Genomic DNA, 12,873 nt, shown 5'->3' with positions numbered 1-12,873 from the left:
TTGAGCCACAGTGACTCGCAGAGTGGTTGCAATCCTGAGAGCAGTCCAAAAGTATGTTTCAACCAGAAGTTAAGACTAAACCAATTCACCTATGTGACCTCATAACCGTTTTGTATCACTTATTTTTATAAGCCATTTCACACAATTCAGAAAAATGTGCAGGAATTATAGGGTAGAATGGAGCCGGAGATCTACAGACGGATCGGTGCGGCTGCCGCAGTAATGGGGACGCTGTGCCGGTCCGTTGTGGTGAAGAGAGAGCTGAGGCAAAAAGTGAAGCTCTCGATTTTCCAGTCGGTCTACATTCCTACCCTCACCTATGGCCATGAACTATGGGTCATGACCGAAAGAATGAGATCCCGGATAGAAGCGGCTGAAATGAGCTTCCTGTGTAGGGTGGCTGGGCACTACCTTGGAGATAGGGTGAGGAGTAGAGGTGCTGCTCCTCCACATCGAGAGGAGTCAGTTGAGGTGACTCGAGCATCTATACAGGATGCCTCCTGGACGTCGTCCTTGGGAGGTGTTCCAGGCACGTCCCTGGGGAGGAGGGCCAGGACAAGTTGGAGGGACTACATCTCTTGGCTTGCCCAGAATGCCTTAGGCTCCACCCGGAGGAGCTAGAGGAGGTTTCTGGGGAAATGGAAGTCTGGTGTATGGATGTTTTCAAAAGATGTGGATTTTTATTCTAGAAAAAAACCTTTTACTGACATCTCCACCATTTAATGGCTAATGTAATTAGATGCGTGGACCAGTGCTTAATCTTGCTTAGACACAACACATGTTGGTCGAATAAAGTGATATTTCTAAAGCAAAATATTTTGGGGGGGAATTTGGTGTGGAATTTGGTGTAAATGGTATAAGAGATGCTATTTTCTGAAAAAAAAAAGTTAATCAAGTAAATTTATGTGCCTTTGTGCAAAAATCAAACATTAGGAAAGATAAAGTCATTAGTTAGTGTTTCTCGTTAACACATGGGTATAGTCTTGACAGTCCGTGAACACCTTAAGTTAATCTCCTTAAAAACTTTTAATTGAAAAAGATTTTTGCTTACAGATAGAAAGATATAACAAGCAATTAACCATGTGGCTACAATCACAATAAAGTCTTCTCTTGCCTGTGATGGCATTGATAGCGTAAATGTGTTACAGTGTAATCGATAAGTCTCAAACAATTTTGTACTAAAATGTACACTGCTCAAAAAAATAAAGGGAACACTCAAATAACACATCCTAGATCTGAATGAATTAAATATTTTCATTGAATACTTTGTTCTGTACAAAGTTGAATGTGCTGACAGCAAAATCACACAAAAATCATCAATGGAAATCAAATTTATTAACCAATGGAGGCCTAGTCTGGAGTAACACACAAAATTAAAGTGGAAAAACACACTACAGGCTGATCCAACTTTGATGTAATGTCCTTAAAACAAGTCAAAATTAGGCTCAGTATTGTGTGTGGCCTCCACGTGCCTGTATGACCTCCCTACAATGCCTGGGCATGCTCCTGATGAGACGGCGGATGGTCTCCTGAGGGATTTCCTCCCAGACCTGGACTAAAGCATCCGCCAACTCCCGGACAGTCTGTGGTGCAACGTGCCGTTGGTGGATGGAGCGAGACTATTACGGATCAGAAACAAGCGGACCAAGATTCAGCCAGACACAGTACTGAAAATTTAAAATCACTGGGGCAGAAAGAGGGATAAGTGACTTAGATTAGACTTAGACTTAGTTTCTCCAGATATTGCAAGGATCAGAAAAGTCACCAACCTGCTTTTGTCTTGGGTAGAACTTGAAACCCAGAGGGGAAACCTCGGTGGGTGGCAGGCAGTGATCTCCACAGTGCAGGTAAGAGAGACAGGTGACTTTAGGCTGAATAATCCAAGGGCTAGGCTGGCTCAATAATCCGGGGACAGAAACAGGGTCAATGATCTGAACAAGAGACGTCAGGCAAGGAGCAGGGTGAGGCATAAATCAGATGCGGGAAACAGGGTCAAAAACCAAAATCCAAACAGTCCGTCAGGGAGCAGGCAGAGAGGCAAAATCCAAGAGGCAAGGCAAGGTCAAAAAACAATGATCAGACAGGAAGGAACGGTGGATATCTACTGACACGATGTCTTTCAAAAATCTGGCACCGTCTGCTTGTCAGAGTCAGTATATATCAGGGAAGACACAGGTGCTTGGCATTCCACAGATTGCACTACACTGCAGCAGTCTCCATGTGCATCTCATCTGCTGATTGCAGCCAGGGAGACGGGGTAGAGCAGACATGCCAGAATCATAACAGAGACATGATGTCCCAGATGTGCTCAATCAGATTCAGGTCTGGGGAACGGGCGGGCCAGTCCATAGCTTCAATGTCTTCATCTTGCAGGAACTGCTGACACACTCCAGCCACGTGAGGTCTAGCATTGTCCTGCATTAGGAGGAACCCAGGGCCAACCGCACCAGCATATGGTCTCACAAGGGGTCTGAGGACCTCATCTCGGTACCTAATGGCAGTCAGGCTACCTCTGGCGGCCCTCCAAAGAATGCCACCCCGCACCATTACTGACCCACTGCCAAACCGGTCATGCTGAAGGATGTTGCAGGCAGCAGATCACTCTCCACGGTGTCTCCAGACTCTGTCACGTCTGTCACATGTGCTCAGTGTGAACCTGCTTTCATCTGTGAAGACCACAGGACGCCAGTGGCAAATTTGCCAATCCTGGTGTTCTCTGGGAAATGCCAAGCGTCCTGCACGGTGTTGGGCTGTGAGCACAACTCCCATTTGTGGACGTCGGGCCCTCATACCATCCTCATGGAGTTGGTTTCTAACCGTTTGTGCAGACACATGCACATTTGTGGCCTGTTGGAGGTAATTTTGCAGGGCTCTGGCAGTGCTCCTGTTCCTCCTTGCACAAAGGCGGAAGTAACGGTCCTGCTGCTGGGTTGTTGCCCTCCTACGGCCTCCTCCACATCCAGTGTTGCTTCCTAAGTGGACAGTTTGATTTCACAGAAGTTTGATTTACTTGGAGTTATATTGTCTTGTTTAAGTGTTTTTATTTTTTTGAGCAGTGTATTATTCAAACAAAATAATGACAAGTGTTATTAAGTGCATCATAGCATTTTCTAGGAAAGTAGGTAATTTTATTAGCAAGTAATAATTTAATATCATAAATATGTTTGCTTATAGAGCTACATTTTAATTATATAAAAATGTGTTTTACCTATGGTATATTAAAACTATTTACAGGATATAATATAGCACAGCCATTGTTAATGAGGGAGATGCAGCCCACAGTTAGGTTGCCAGGGCCACCTAGAGGTCCACAAGAAACTCCCAATATTTTACATGTGGGCTGTGGGATGGCAAAGTTTATTAATTTCAGAAGCCAGAGATATTGCCGACATACAGTAAGTGAGATGCTCAGTTACTGTACAACTTCCCACCACTTGGTGGCAGTAATACATCATTCTGTTGTTCTTACAAGCTTTGATAAGCAGAAGAACAAGCCTGCCGCTAGGATTCAGAGGGTATGGAGAAGTATTTAAAACGATAAAATGAAGACAAAAGTGGTGAAAATTCCCCATTCTAAAACACAAAATATTTGCGCGAGTACAATCCTGACTTTATTAAGTATGGCTTTGGAGGTAAGGAGGTAGAGCACAGAGTGTGGACTGTGGGCTAATGCTTTTGAATGAAGCACTGAAGCCTTCAAAATTAAGGCGCCACGTAGAAACCAAACATCCAACGCTTGTGGGTAAACCCGTTGATTCTTCGAGGGAAAGGATAACAGGCTACAAATGCAGAAAAGGTCAGTCGTGTCACTAACTTGCAACTCCAAGTCTACTTTGAAACAAGCTACCTCGGTACCAGATGCGTGGAACGGATCAAGAAGGCATTAAGGCATTGCGTAGAAGTTGATTCTGCATGCTGCTTTGGATGTTCGCAGAGGCCACAGCAAAGAAGCTGCTGATCATCCCACTCTCCAATGACACCATAAGTGACCATATCGCAAACATGGCCTCAGACATAATAAAAAGCAGCCCATTTTTTTCTTTGCTACTTGACAAGTCCACCGATATCACAAATCCTGCGGTGCTGTTGGTCCTTGTTTGCTATCGCTGGAACATTTGTGACATCTTTTCACTACTGAACCAGCTGAGCATCTTTCTACAAGGGAAAATAGAATCATATTTTTGATAAAGACAAAGTTCAAGCTTACAAGAAGAAGCTTGTTTTGGGGAAAATGTGGACCAGAGAAAAGAGGATGGACATGTTTCCGCTTTTGTCTGACGTTTTGGAAGCCTCTCCTCAGGTGAAGATCAGTGAAACAGTCTCTCAGCACTTATCACTGGCACAGAAATTCGATGAGGATCTTGAGGATCCCAGAGAGGGACACATGGATTTTGGACCCTTTTTCTGTCGATCCCACTAAAAAAGATGTTGCTTTGCTTTCACATCTCGAATCCCAGTTTTTTGGATGTTTCCAACGACAGCACTTTAAAGTTGCAGTGGGAGAAACTGGACCTGGGCTGTTTCTGGATTGCTGTCTCAAAGGAGTATCCTTGTCTAGCACTGAGGGCTGTGAAACAACTCCTCCCATTCACAACCACATACCTGTATGCATAAGGATTCTCAATTGTGGCCACAACAAAGCCAGAGCTACACTGGAGGCTACTCTGAGAGTGAGTCTTTTCCCCATTGCACCTAGAACGGATCTTATGGTACCTGAGAGGTGGTAGCTTGTCAAAAAATTTACTGGGCTGCTTCTGGTTCTTCTATTTATAAAAGGAAGGCTTTTGAAGCAATTTTCTACTTAATTTGCCGACTGTAAGGCTATATTTTTATTTGCACTTTGTTTGAATTGTTTTTACAATATATTTAATTAGGGTTCCAAGCCTGCTGGTGCATGGCCATTCGCCTGCTCCTAATTGTTTGATGAATAACGGATTCTGCAGAAAGCTTGCTGTCTGCCGCTCGCGGAAGAAACAGCAACCCCAAAATTACACTAGTGGCCAAAAGGTGTATTGCATTTGTAGTGTTCAGAACCACTATCTCCGGTCGGTATTTTGGTTCGGGGTTCAATAACAGTAGTAACCTCTCTGTTTGTGTTTTTTTCTGACACAATTATCAGAACCCTTCTTCCTCCATAGCTACTAATATCCCTTAAGGGCCTTTCAAACAGGACGCGGTTTGCGCTGTGCTTGCTTCTGGGTTTAGTGCATTTGCACTGCTAAGCCTATGAGGTCTGAGTGCTTCTGCAACCAAGATCTGACCTGACCCTTTGGAAAATGTGGTGATGTGCGCGTGTGATATGGTAGTCTGGAAGGGGCCGTGCTGGCGGGGGGGGCTTGCAACCCAATCATAACTGCTTGCATTTCTAGTTTAAAACTTTATTTATTTATTTTTTCAATGTATTTATTTGATGAACATATAATTTTTTTCAACTAACTTCCACATTTTCATTTCATGAGTTTTAAGTTATTTTAGTGGTCATAAGCCTGACATGAACCTTTAATTTTATTCTTGTTGAAGTTTGATTTGTTCCGTGAATTGCTGGCCTGATCATACTCTTGTTGTATGTGCAGGTTTAAATACACATGCTAAATAAAAGTCCTTGTGATAATCACATTAGGATTTAATTTTATTTGACAAGGTATTTCATCTTAATGTTAACAGCTGTGACCCACATGCAGATAAATTCAGGAGACTTGAAAATAGTTCTTATGTTTGTTTATTGAATTGATAACAGGACGCCTGGAATTCAAAGCGGCGGGGATCAGCTGCATAAGAAGAAAGAATGGTGAGTTTGGTTTGCTTTCGTAAAAGATGGTGACTTCAGTGAAAGGAATTGTTTGCTTACAGGGAGAGGAGGTAGAAGCCGCCAGAGGAGGAGATGATAAGAAGCCTGGGGAAGTTGGATCTCTCTGGGTGAAGGTTCTAAATGGATGAAGGAAGTTTCAGTCACGTTCTCCTTTCCATCCTTCAACTAGGAACGGTTAATGAAGCTGTGTGCGGAGGTTCGCTTGACTCACGTTGGAGAGTGGACAGGTTCGTTTTGCAGATGTTTGATGATCCAGAGCTTTAGGAGGCAGCCAGCCAATATAGGTCCGAGGAGCTTGTATGGAAGGTAATGGAGACTGGATCGGAGCTGATGTCCTTGTCAGTACCAGGAGGCAAGGTCGCAGGAAACCTAGGAGGACCAGACAAGAAGTGAGTACAAAGAACTTCAGCGTTAGGGAGACAAAACACAGAGTAATTCTCAGGGCCAGACTAGTTACCACTGTGGGCAAACACTCAGGCAAAGAAGGGCAGGTTGCATCTCCCTTTTGAAGCTCCGGAGAAGATTGCAGATGAGAAACACCTGTGCCCACCTTACCAAGGTCCTTGGTAAGGTGGGCAGTCACCTAGTGACTGAATGGGTTATTAGCAGGTAGATGGGAGAGTAGTTCCCAGAACCCCGACATTACCTACAACCATACCACCCCTCCCCCCTCAGCCTAGAAGACATAGAGGGCAAGGAGGCCAAGTATTCAGAAATCAGAGAGGGGTCACAGATAAAGGACCAGGGCACCCAGGATCGGTCTTCGGGACCATAACCCACCCTGGAAATACCAGGCAGGTGAAGGGGGGTTTGGCCGGAGGGCAGAACAAGCTCGTGAAGACAGGTTTCAACTGAGAAACATTAAATGTAGGGTGACTGCGCACGTTGGAAGGGAGACGGAGACGGACAGTGGTGGGGCTTATAACAGAGTCAATGGAGTAGGGGCCAATGAAACGGGGAGAGACTTTCTTGATGATGGCCTTCAGAGGGATGTCCTTGGATGAGAGCCAGACCTTTTGACCAGCTGTGTATTGGGGAGCAGGACTGCGTCTCCTGTCAGCGAAGCATCTATTTTGAGCTGCTGTCCTGTGGAGAGCCTGGACAGTGGCATCCCAGATGCACCTACATCGGCGAATGTGGAGTCGTACTGTGGGGACAGCAATTTCTTTCTCTTCGGAGGGGAACAGCGGAGGCTGATAGCCCAAGAATGCTTCGAAGGGTGACAGACCAGTGGCCACAGAGATGTGAGCATTGTGGGAATATTCCACCCAAGGCAGAAACTTAATCCGGTCGGTAGGGTTAGTGGAAGTGAGGCAACAAGTTCCTGGTTCATCCTTTCGGACTGGCCATTAGACTGAGGATGAAAACCGTAAGTCAGTGAGACTTTGGCATCTAGTGCTAAACAAAACCGTTTCCATACTTGTGACGTGAAGTGTGGACCCAGGTCCAAAAGGATGTCCTGAGGGATGCTATGAAGTTGAAACTCATGTTTCACGAGCAGCTGAGCAGTTTGAAATGCTGATGGCGGTTTTCTGAGTGGAATAAGGTGGCAAGCTTTAGAAAAGCGGTCAATTATTGTGAGAATGGTGGTCATACCTTCAGATCCGGGAAGGCCAGTGACGAAGTCAAGAGAGACGTGGGACCATGGGCGATGAGGAATCTCTAGAGGTTGAAGTAAACCCATGGAGGTTGGTTAGAGGGCTTGTTCCGGGCACAGACCACACTTGCTTGAATGTAGTCCCTGACATCTTTATGCAAGGAAGGCCACCAGAACCTTCTGGAGATCAGGGCCACAGTGCGACTGATGCCTGGGTGAACGGAGAACTTAGCAGTATGGAACCAGTGAATAACTTGTGAACGTAACCCCGAGGGAACGAAGGTTGGGTCTTTAGGAGCGGTTCCAGGGTCTGGCTCGTCTTGCTGGGCTTGTTTAACTCGTTCCTCAATTTCCCAGGTTAAGGCTCCCACAATGCAACTGGGGGGGAGAAGAAGCTCAGGATGACGGTCCAGTTCGTCCGAGGCAAACTGTCTGGATCCGTGTCTGTAAGAGATATGTAGGCGGAAAGGGGAAAAGAACAGAGATCAGCGGGACTGGCGGAAATTTAGGCATATGGCTGTTTGTAAATAAGCTAGATTTTTATGATCTGTCCATACCAGAATAGGGTGCACAGCGCCTTCGAGCCAGTGCCTCCATTCCCCCAAAGCCAGCTTGATGGCCAGTAATTCATGGTCCCCGACATCATAATTGCGTTCTGTCTGGGTTAGACTGTGGGAAATGAAAACACAAGGGTAAAGCTACTTGTCCGATTCGGCTCTTTGAGAGAGTACAGCTCCAACAGGGGGCATCAACTTCTAAAAAAAACTGTTTTGAAGTGTCTGGATGCACTAGAATCGGGGCTTTAAAGAACACTTCCTTTAGTGAGTTCAATGCTTGGTTAGCCTCGTGCATCCACTTGAAGGTGGTTTTAGTAGATGTTAATGCAGTGAGGGGGGCAGCAGTCTGACTGTCCTTTTTGATGAACCTTAACTAGAAGTTTGAAAAGCTCAGGAAGTGTTGAAGCTGCTTACGTGTGTCTGGAATGGGCCAATCCAAAACGGCTCTGATCTTCTCCAGGTCCGAACGAACCTGCCCACCCTCGAGGATGAATCCCAAGAAGGTTACTGATGTTTTGTGAAACTCAAATTTTTCAGCCTTAAAGGCAATTCTCCAGGAGACGTTGGAGGACAAGTCTGACATGACGTCGGTGCTCATGCAGGTCCTTGGAATAGATGAGTATATCATCTAAATGGACAAAAACGAAAATGTTCAAAAATCATTAACCAGGGCTTGGGGCGTTGGTCAAACCAAAAGGCATTATTACTGGGGTTATTTGCAGGTAGACGGGAGATTAGTCCCCAGAACCCCGACAATTTGCTTGTTAAACTGTACTTGGTTTAGATATCTAATATAAATTTAACCAAAACTTAAGCCAATTAGGTATGCAATTAGATTATTAATACCTAAATGGGCCCTGGGCAAATTTGAACCTCCTTGAACCGTCACCTTAACGTGGTGGAGGGGTTTGAGTGCTCAAATGATCCTAGAGGCTATGTTGTCTGGGGCCTAAATGCCCCTGGTAGGGTCTCCCATGGCAAACAGGTTCTAGGTGATGGGTCAGACAAAGAATGGTTCAAGAACCCCTCATGAAGAACACAATATCGAGGCACGTGACGTCGCCCGGTACGGCGGAGCCGGGGTCCCACCCTGGAGCCAGGCCTGGGGTCGGGACTCGTCGGAGAGCGCCTGGTGGCCGGGTTGCTCCTCGCGGGACGCGGCCGGGCCAAGCCCGAACGAGAGACGCGAGGCCATCCCCCAGTGGGCCCACCACCTGCAGGGGGAACCGTGAGGGACCGGTGCAAAGAGGATTGGGTGGCGGACGAAGGTGGAGACCTCAACGGCCCGATCCCTGGATGCTTAGGCTGGCTCTAGGGACGTGGAATGTCACCTCGCTGGGGGGGAAGGAGCCTGAGCTTGTGCGGGAGGTCGAGAGATATCGACTAGAAATAGTCGGGCTCGCCTCCACGCACAGCGTTGGCTCTGGAACCCATCTCCTTGAGACGGGTTGGACTCTCTTCTACTCTGGAGTGGCCCACAGGGAGAGGCGGCGGGCTGGTGTGGGTTTGCTTGTTGCCCCCCAGCTCAGCCGTCTCGTGTTGGGGTTTACCCCAGTGGATGAGAGGGTCGTATCCCTGCGCCTTCGGGTTGGGGAGAGGTCTCTGACTATCATTTCAGCCTACGGGCCGAGTGGTAGTGCAGAGTACCCTGCCTTCTTGGCGTCCCTGTCGGGGGTGCTGGATAGTGCCTCTCCCGGGGACACCATTATTCTGCTGGGGGACTTCAACGCCCACGTGGGGAACGACAGTGACACCTGGAGAGGCGTGATCGGGAGGAATGGCCTCCCCGATCTGAATCCGAGTGGTGTTTTGTTATTGGACTTCTGTGCTAGTCACGGATTGTCCATAACGAACACCATGTTCAAACATAAGGGTGTCCATCAGTGCACTTGGCACCAGGACACCCTAGGCAGGAGGTCGATGATCGACTTTGTTGTCGTATCATCAGACCTTCGGCCGCATGTTTTGGACACTCGGGTGAAGAGAGGGGCTGAGCTGTCCACCGATCATCACCTGGTGGTGAGTTGAATCCGCTGGAGGAGGAGAAAGCCAGACAGACTTGGCAGGCCCAAGCGCATAGTGAGGGTCTGCCGGGAACGCCTGGCGGAGCCCTCGGCCAGGGATGTATTCAACTCCCACCTCCGGGAGAGCTTCGACCAGATCCCAGGGGATGTTGGAGACATTGAGTCCGAGTGGACCATGTTCTCTGCATCTATTGTCGATGCTGCTGCCCATAGCTGCGGCCGTAAGGTCTGCAGTGCCTGTCGTGGCGGCAATCCCAGAACCCGGTGGTGGACATCGGCAGTAAGGGATGCTGTTAAGCTGAAGAAGGAGTCCTATCGGCTGTGGTTGGCTTGTGGGACTCTTGAGGCAGCTGACTGGTACCGTGAGGCCAAGCGTGCTGCGGCCCGGGCTGTGGCAGAGGCAAAAACTCGGGCCTGGGAAGAGTTCGGTGAGGCCATGGAGAAGGACTACCGGTTGGCCTCAAAGCGATTCTGGCAAACCGTCCGGCGCCTCAGGAGGGGGAAGCAGTGCTTTGCCAACACTGTTTATAGTGGGGGCGGGGGACTGCTGACCTCGACTGAGGACATTATCGGGCGGTGGAAGGAGTACTTCGAGGATCTCCTCAATCCTGCCATCACGCATTCCGTGGTGGAAACAGAGGCTGGGGACTCGGGGTTGGACTCTTTCATCACCCAGGCTGAAGTCACCGAGGTGGTTAAAAAGCTCCAAGGTGGCAAGGCTTCGGGGGTGGATGAGATCCGCCCTGAGTACCTCAAGAGTCTGGATGTTGTAGGGCTGTCATGGTTGACACGCCTCTTCAACATTGCGTGGCGGTCGTGGACAGTGCCTCTGGACTGGCAGACTGGGGTGGTGGTCCCCCTTTATAAGAAGAGGGACCGGAGGGTGTGTTCCAACTACAGGGGGATCACACTCCTCAGCCTCCCTGGTAAGGCCTACGCCAGGGTATTGGAGAGGAGAGTCCGACCAATAGTCGAACCTCGGCTTCAGGAGGAACAGTGTGGTTTTCGTCCCAGCCGTGGAACACTGGACCAGCTCTATACCCTCTACAGGGTGCTCGAGGGTTCATGGGAGTTTGCCCAACCGGTTCACATGTGTTTTGTGGACCTGGAGAAGGCATTCGATTGTGTCCCTCTTGATGCCCTGTGGGGGGTGCTCCAGGAGTATGGAATCGGGGGCCCTTTATTAGGGGCCATCCGATCCCTGTACGAGCGGAGCAGGAGTTTGGTCCGCATTGCCGGCACTAAGTCGGACCTGTTCCCAGTGCATGTTGGACTCCGGCAGGGCTGCCTTTTGTCGCCGGTCCTGTTCATAACTTTTATGGACAGGATTTCTAGACGCAGCCAAGGGCCGGAGGGGGTCTGGTTTGGGGACCAGTGGATTTCGTCTCTTCTTTTTGCGGATGACGTGGTCCTGCTGGCCCCCTCTAGCCAAGACCTACAGCATGCGCTGTGGCGGTTCGCAGCCGAGTGTGAAGCGGCTGGGATGAGGATCAGCTCCTCCAAGTCCGAGGCCATGGTACTCGACCGGAAAAGGGTGGCTTGTCCTCTTCAGGTTGGAGGGGAGTTCCTGCCTCAAGTGGAGGAGTTTAAGTATCTCGGGGTCTTGTTCACGAGTGAGGGAAGAATGGAGCGGGAGATCGACAGATGGATCGGTGCAACTGCCACAGTAATGGGGGCGCTGTGCCGGTCCATTGTGGTGAAGAGAGAGCTGAGCCGAAAAGCAAAGCTCTCAATTTACTGGTCGGTCTACGTTCCTACCCTCACCTATGGCCATGAACTTTGGGTCATGACCGAAAGAACGAGATCACGGATACAAGCGGCTGAAATGAGTTTCCTCCGTAGGGTGGCCGGGCACTCCCTTAGAGATAGGGTGAGGAGCTCGGCCATCCGGGAGGAGCTCGGAGTAGAGCCGCTGCTCCTCCACATCGAGAGGAGCCAGTTGAGGTGGCTCGGGCATCTATACCGGATGCCTCCTGGACGCCTTCCTCGGGTGGTGTTCCAGGCACGTCCCACCGGGAGGAGGCCCAGGGGACGGCCCAGGACACGCTGGAGGGACTATGTCTCTCGGCTGGCCTGGGAACGCCTTGGGCTCCCCCTGGAGGAGCTGGAGGAGGTGTCTGGAGAGAGGGACGTCTGGGCGTCTCTGCTGAGTCTGCTGCCCCCGCGACCCAGTCCTGGATAAGCGGAAGACGACGAACGAACGATTAGATTATTAATACCTAAATGGGCCCTGGGCAAATTTGTACTGGAAGAGTTGGGCCCCAAGTTCAAAAAGGTTAAGAACCCCTGATTTAGCACGGCATTATAATTAAGGATAGAAAAACTTATTTCTAAATTTTTAAGTTAAAATTAAACAATTAGTTTCCTTTTAATCTGTTTGAAATTTATTTGTTTGATGCTAGGATGAAATGTGTCTGAGTTTTTAAACTAGATTATTTTTCCACATTGAATGTGTAATCTGAGTTTGCTGTTTTGCTTTTTGCCGACTGACATTAAACCCTTGCAATCTTGAGTTTTCTTTACACTTTTTTTGATGGTTGAAACAACTTGTTAGCTTTATCGGTTCCTATTTAATTTAAAGCATTACTTGCTGCACTACTTTTGACGATGATGGCACCCTCCTTTATTGTCATTGTTAAAGCCTTACAATAAATTTTAAGAAAACTTATTCCTCTGGTTTAGTTTTACGTTCCTTCTTCCCCCTGGCCGAGCTGGGTTGTAACACCCACTGTTAGGAAGTCACTGTTAAATGATCATATCGTCTCACATCTCAAAAGACCATCTGAATAGTCTAAAAAGAAATTATAAACAACAGGTGGCAGAGAAGATGTTTTGTGCCTCTTCAAGTATTTCATGGCAAAGAGGGACCAACAGAAACAATGTTCA

The sequence above is a fragment of the Girardinichthys multiradiatus genome, chromosome 14, assembly GCF_021462225.1.
Source record: "Girardinichthys multiradiatus isolate DD_20200921_A chromosome 14, DD_fGirMul_XY1, whole genome shotgun sequence".
NCBI lineage: Eukaryota > Metazoa > Chordata > Actinopteri > Cyprinodontiformes > Goodeidae > Girardinichthys > Girardinichthys multiradiatus.
Note: the sequence above shows the minus strand (reverse complement) of the source record.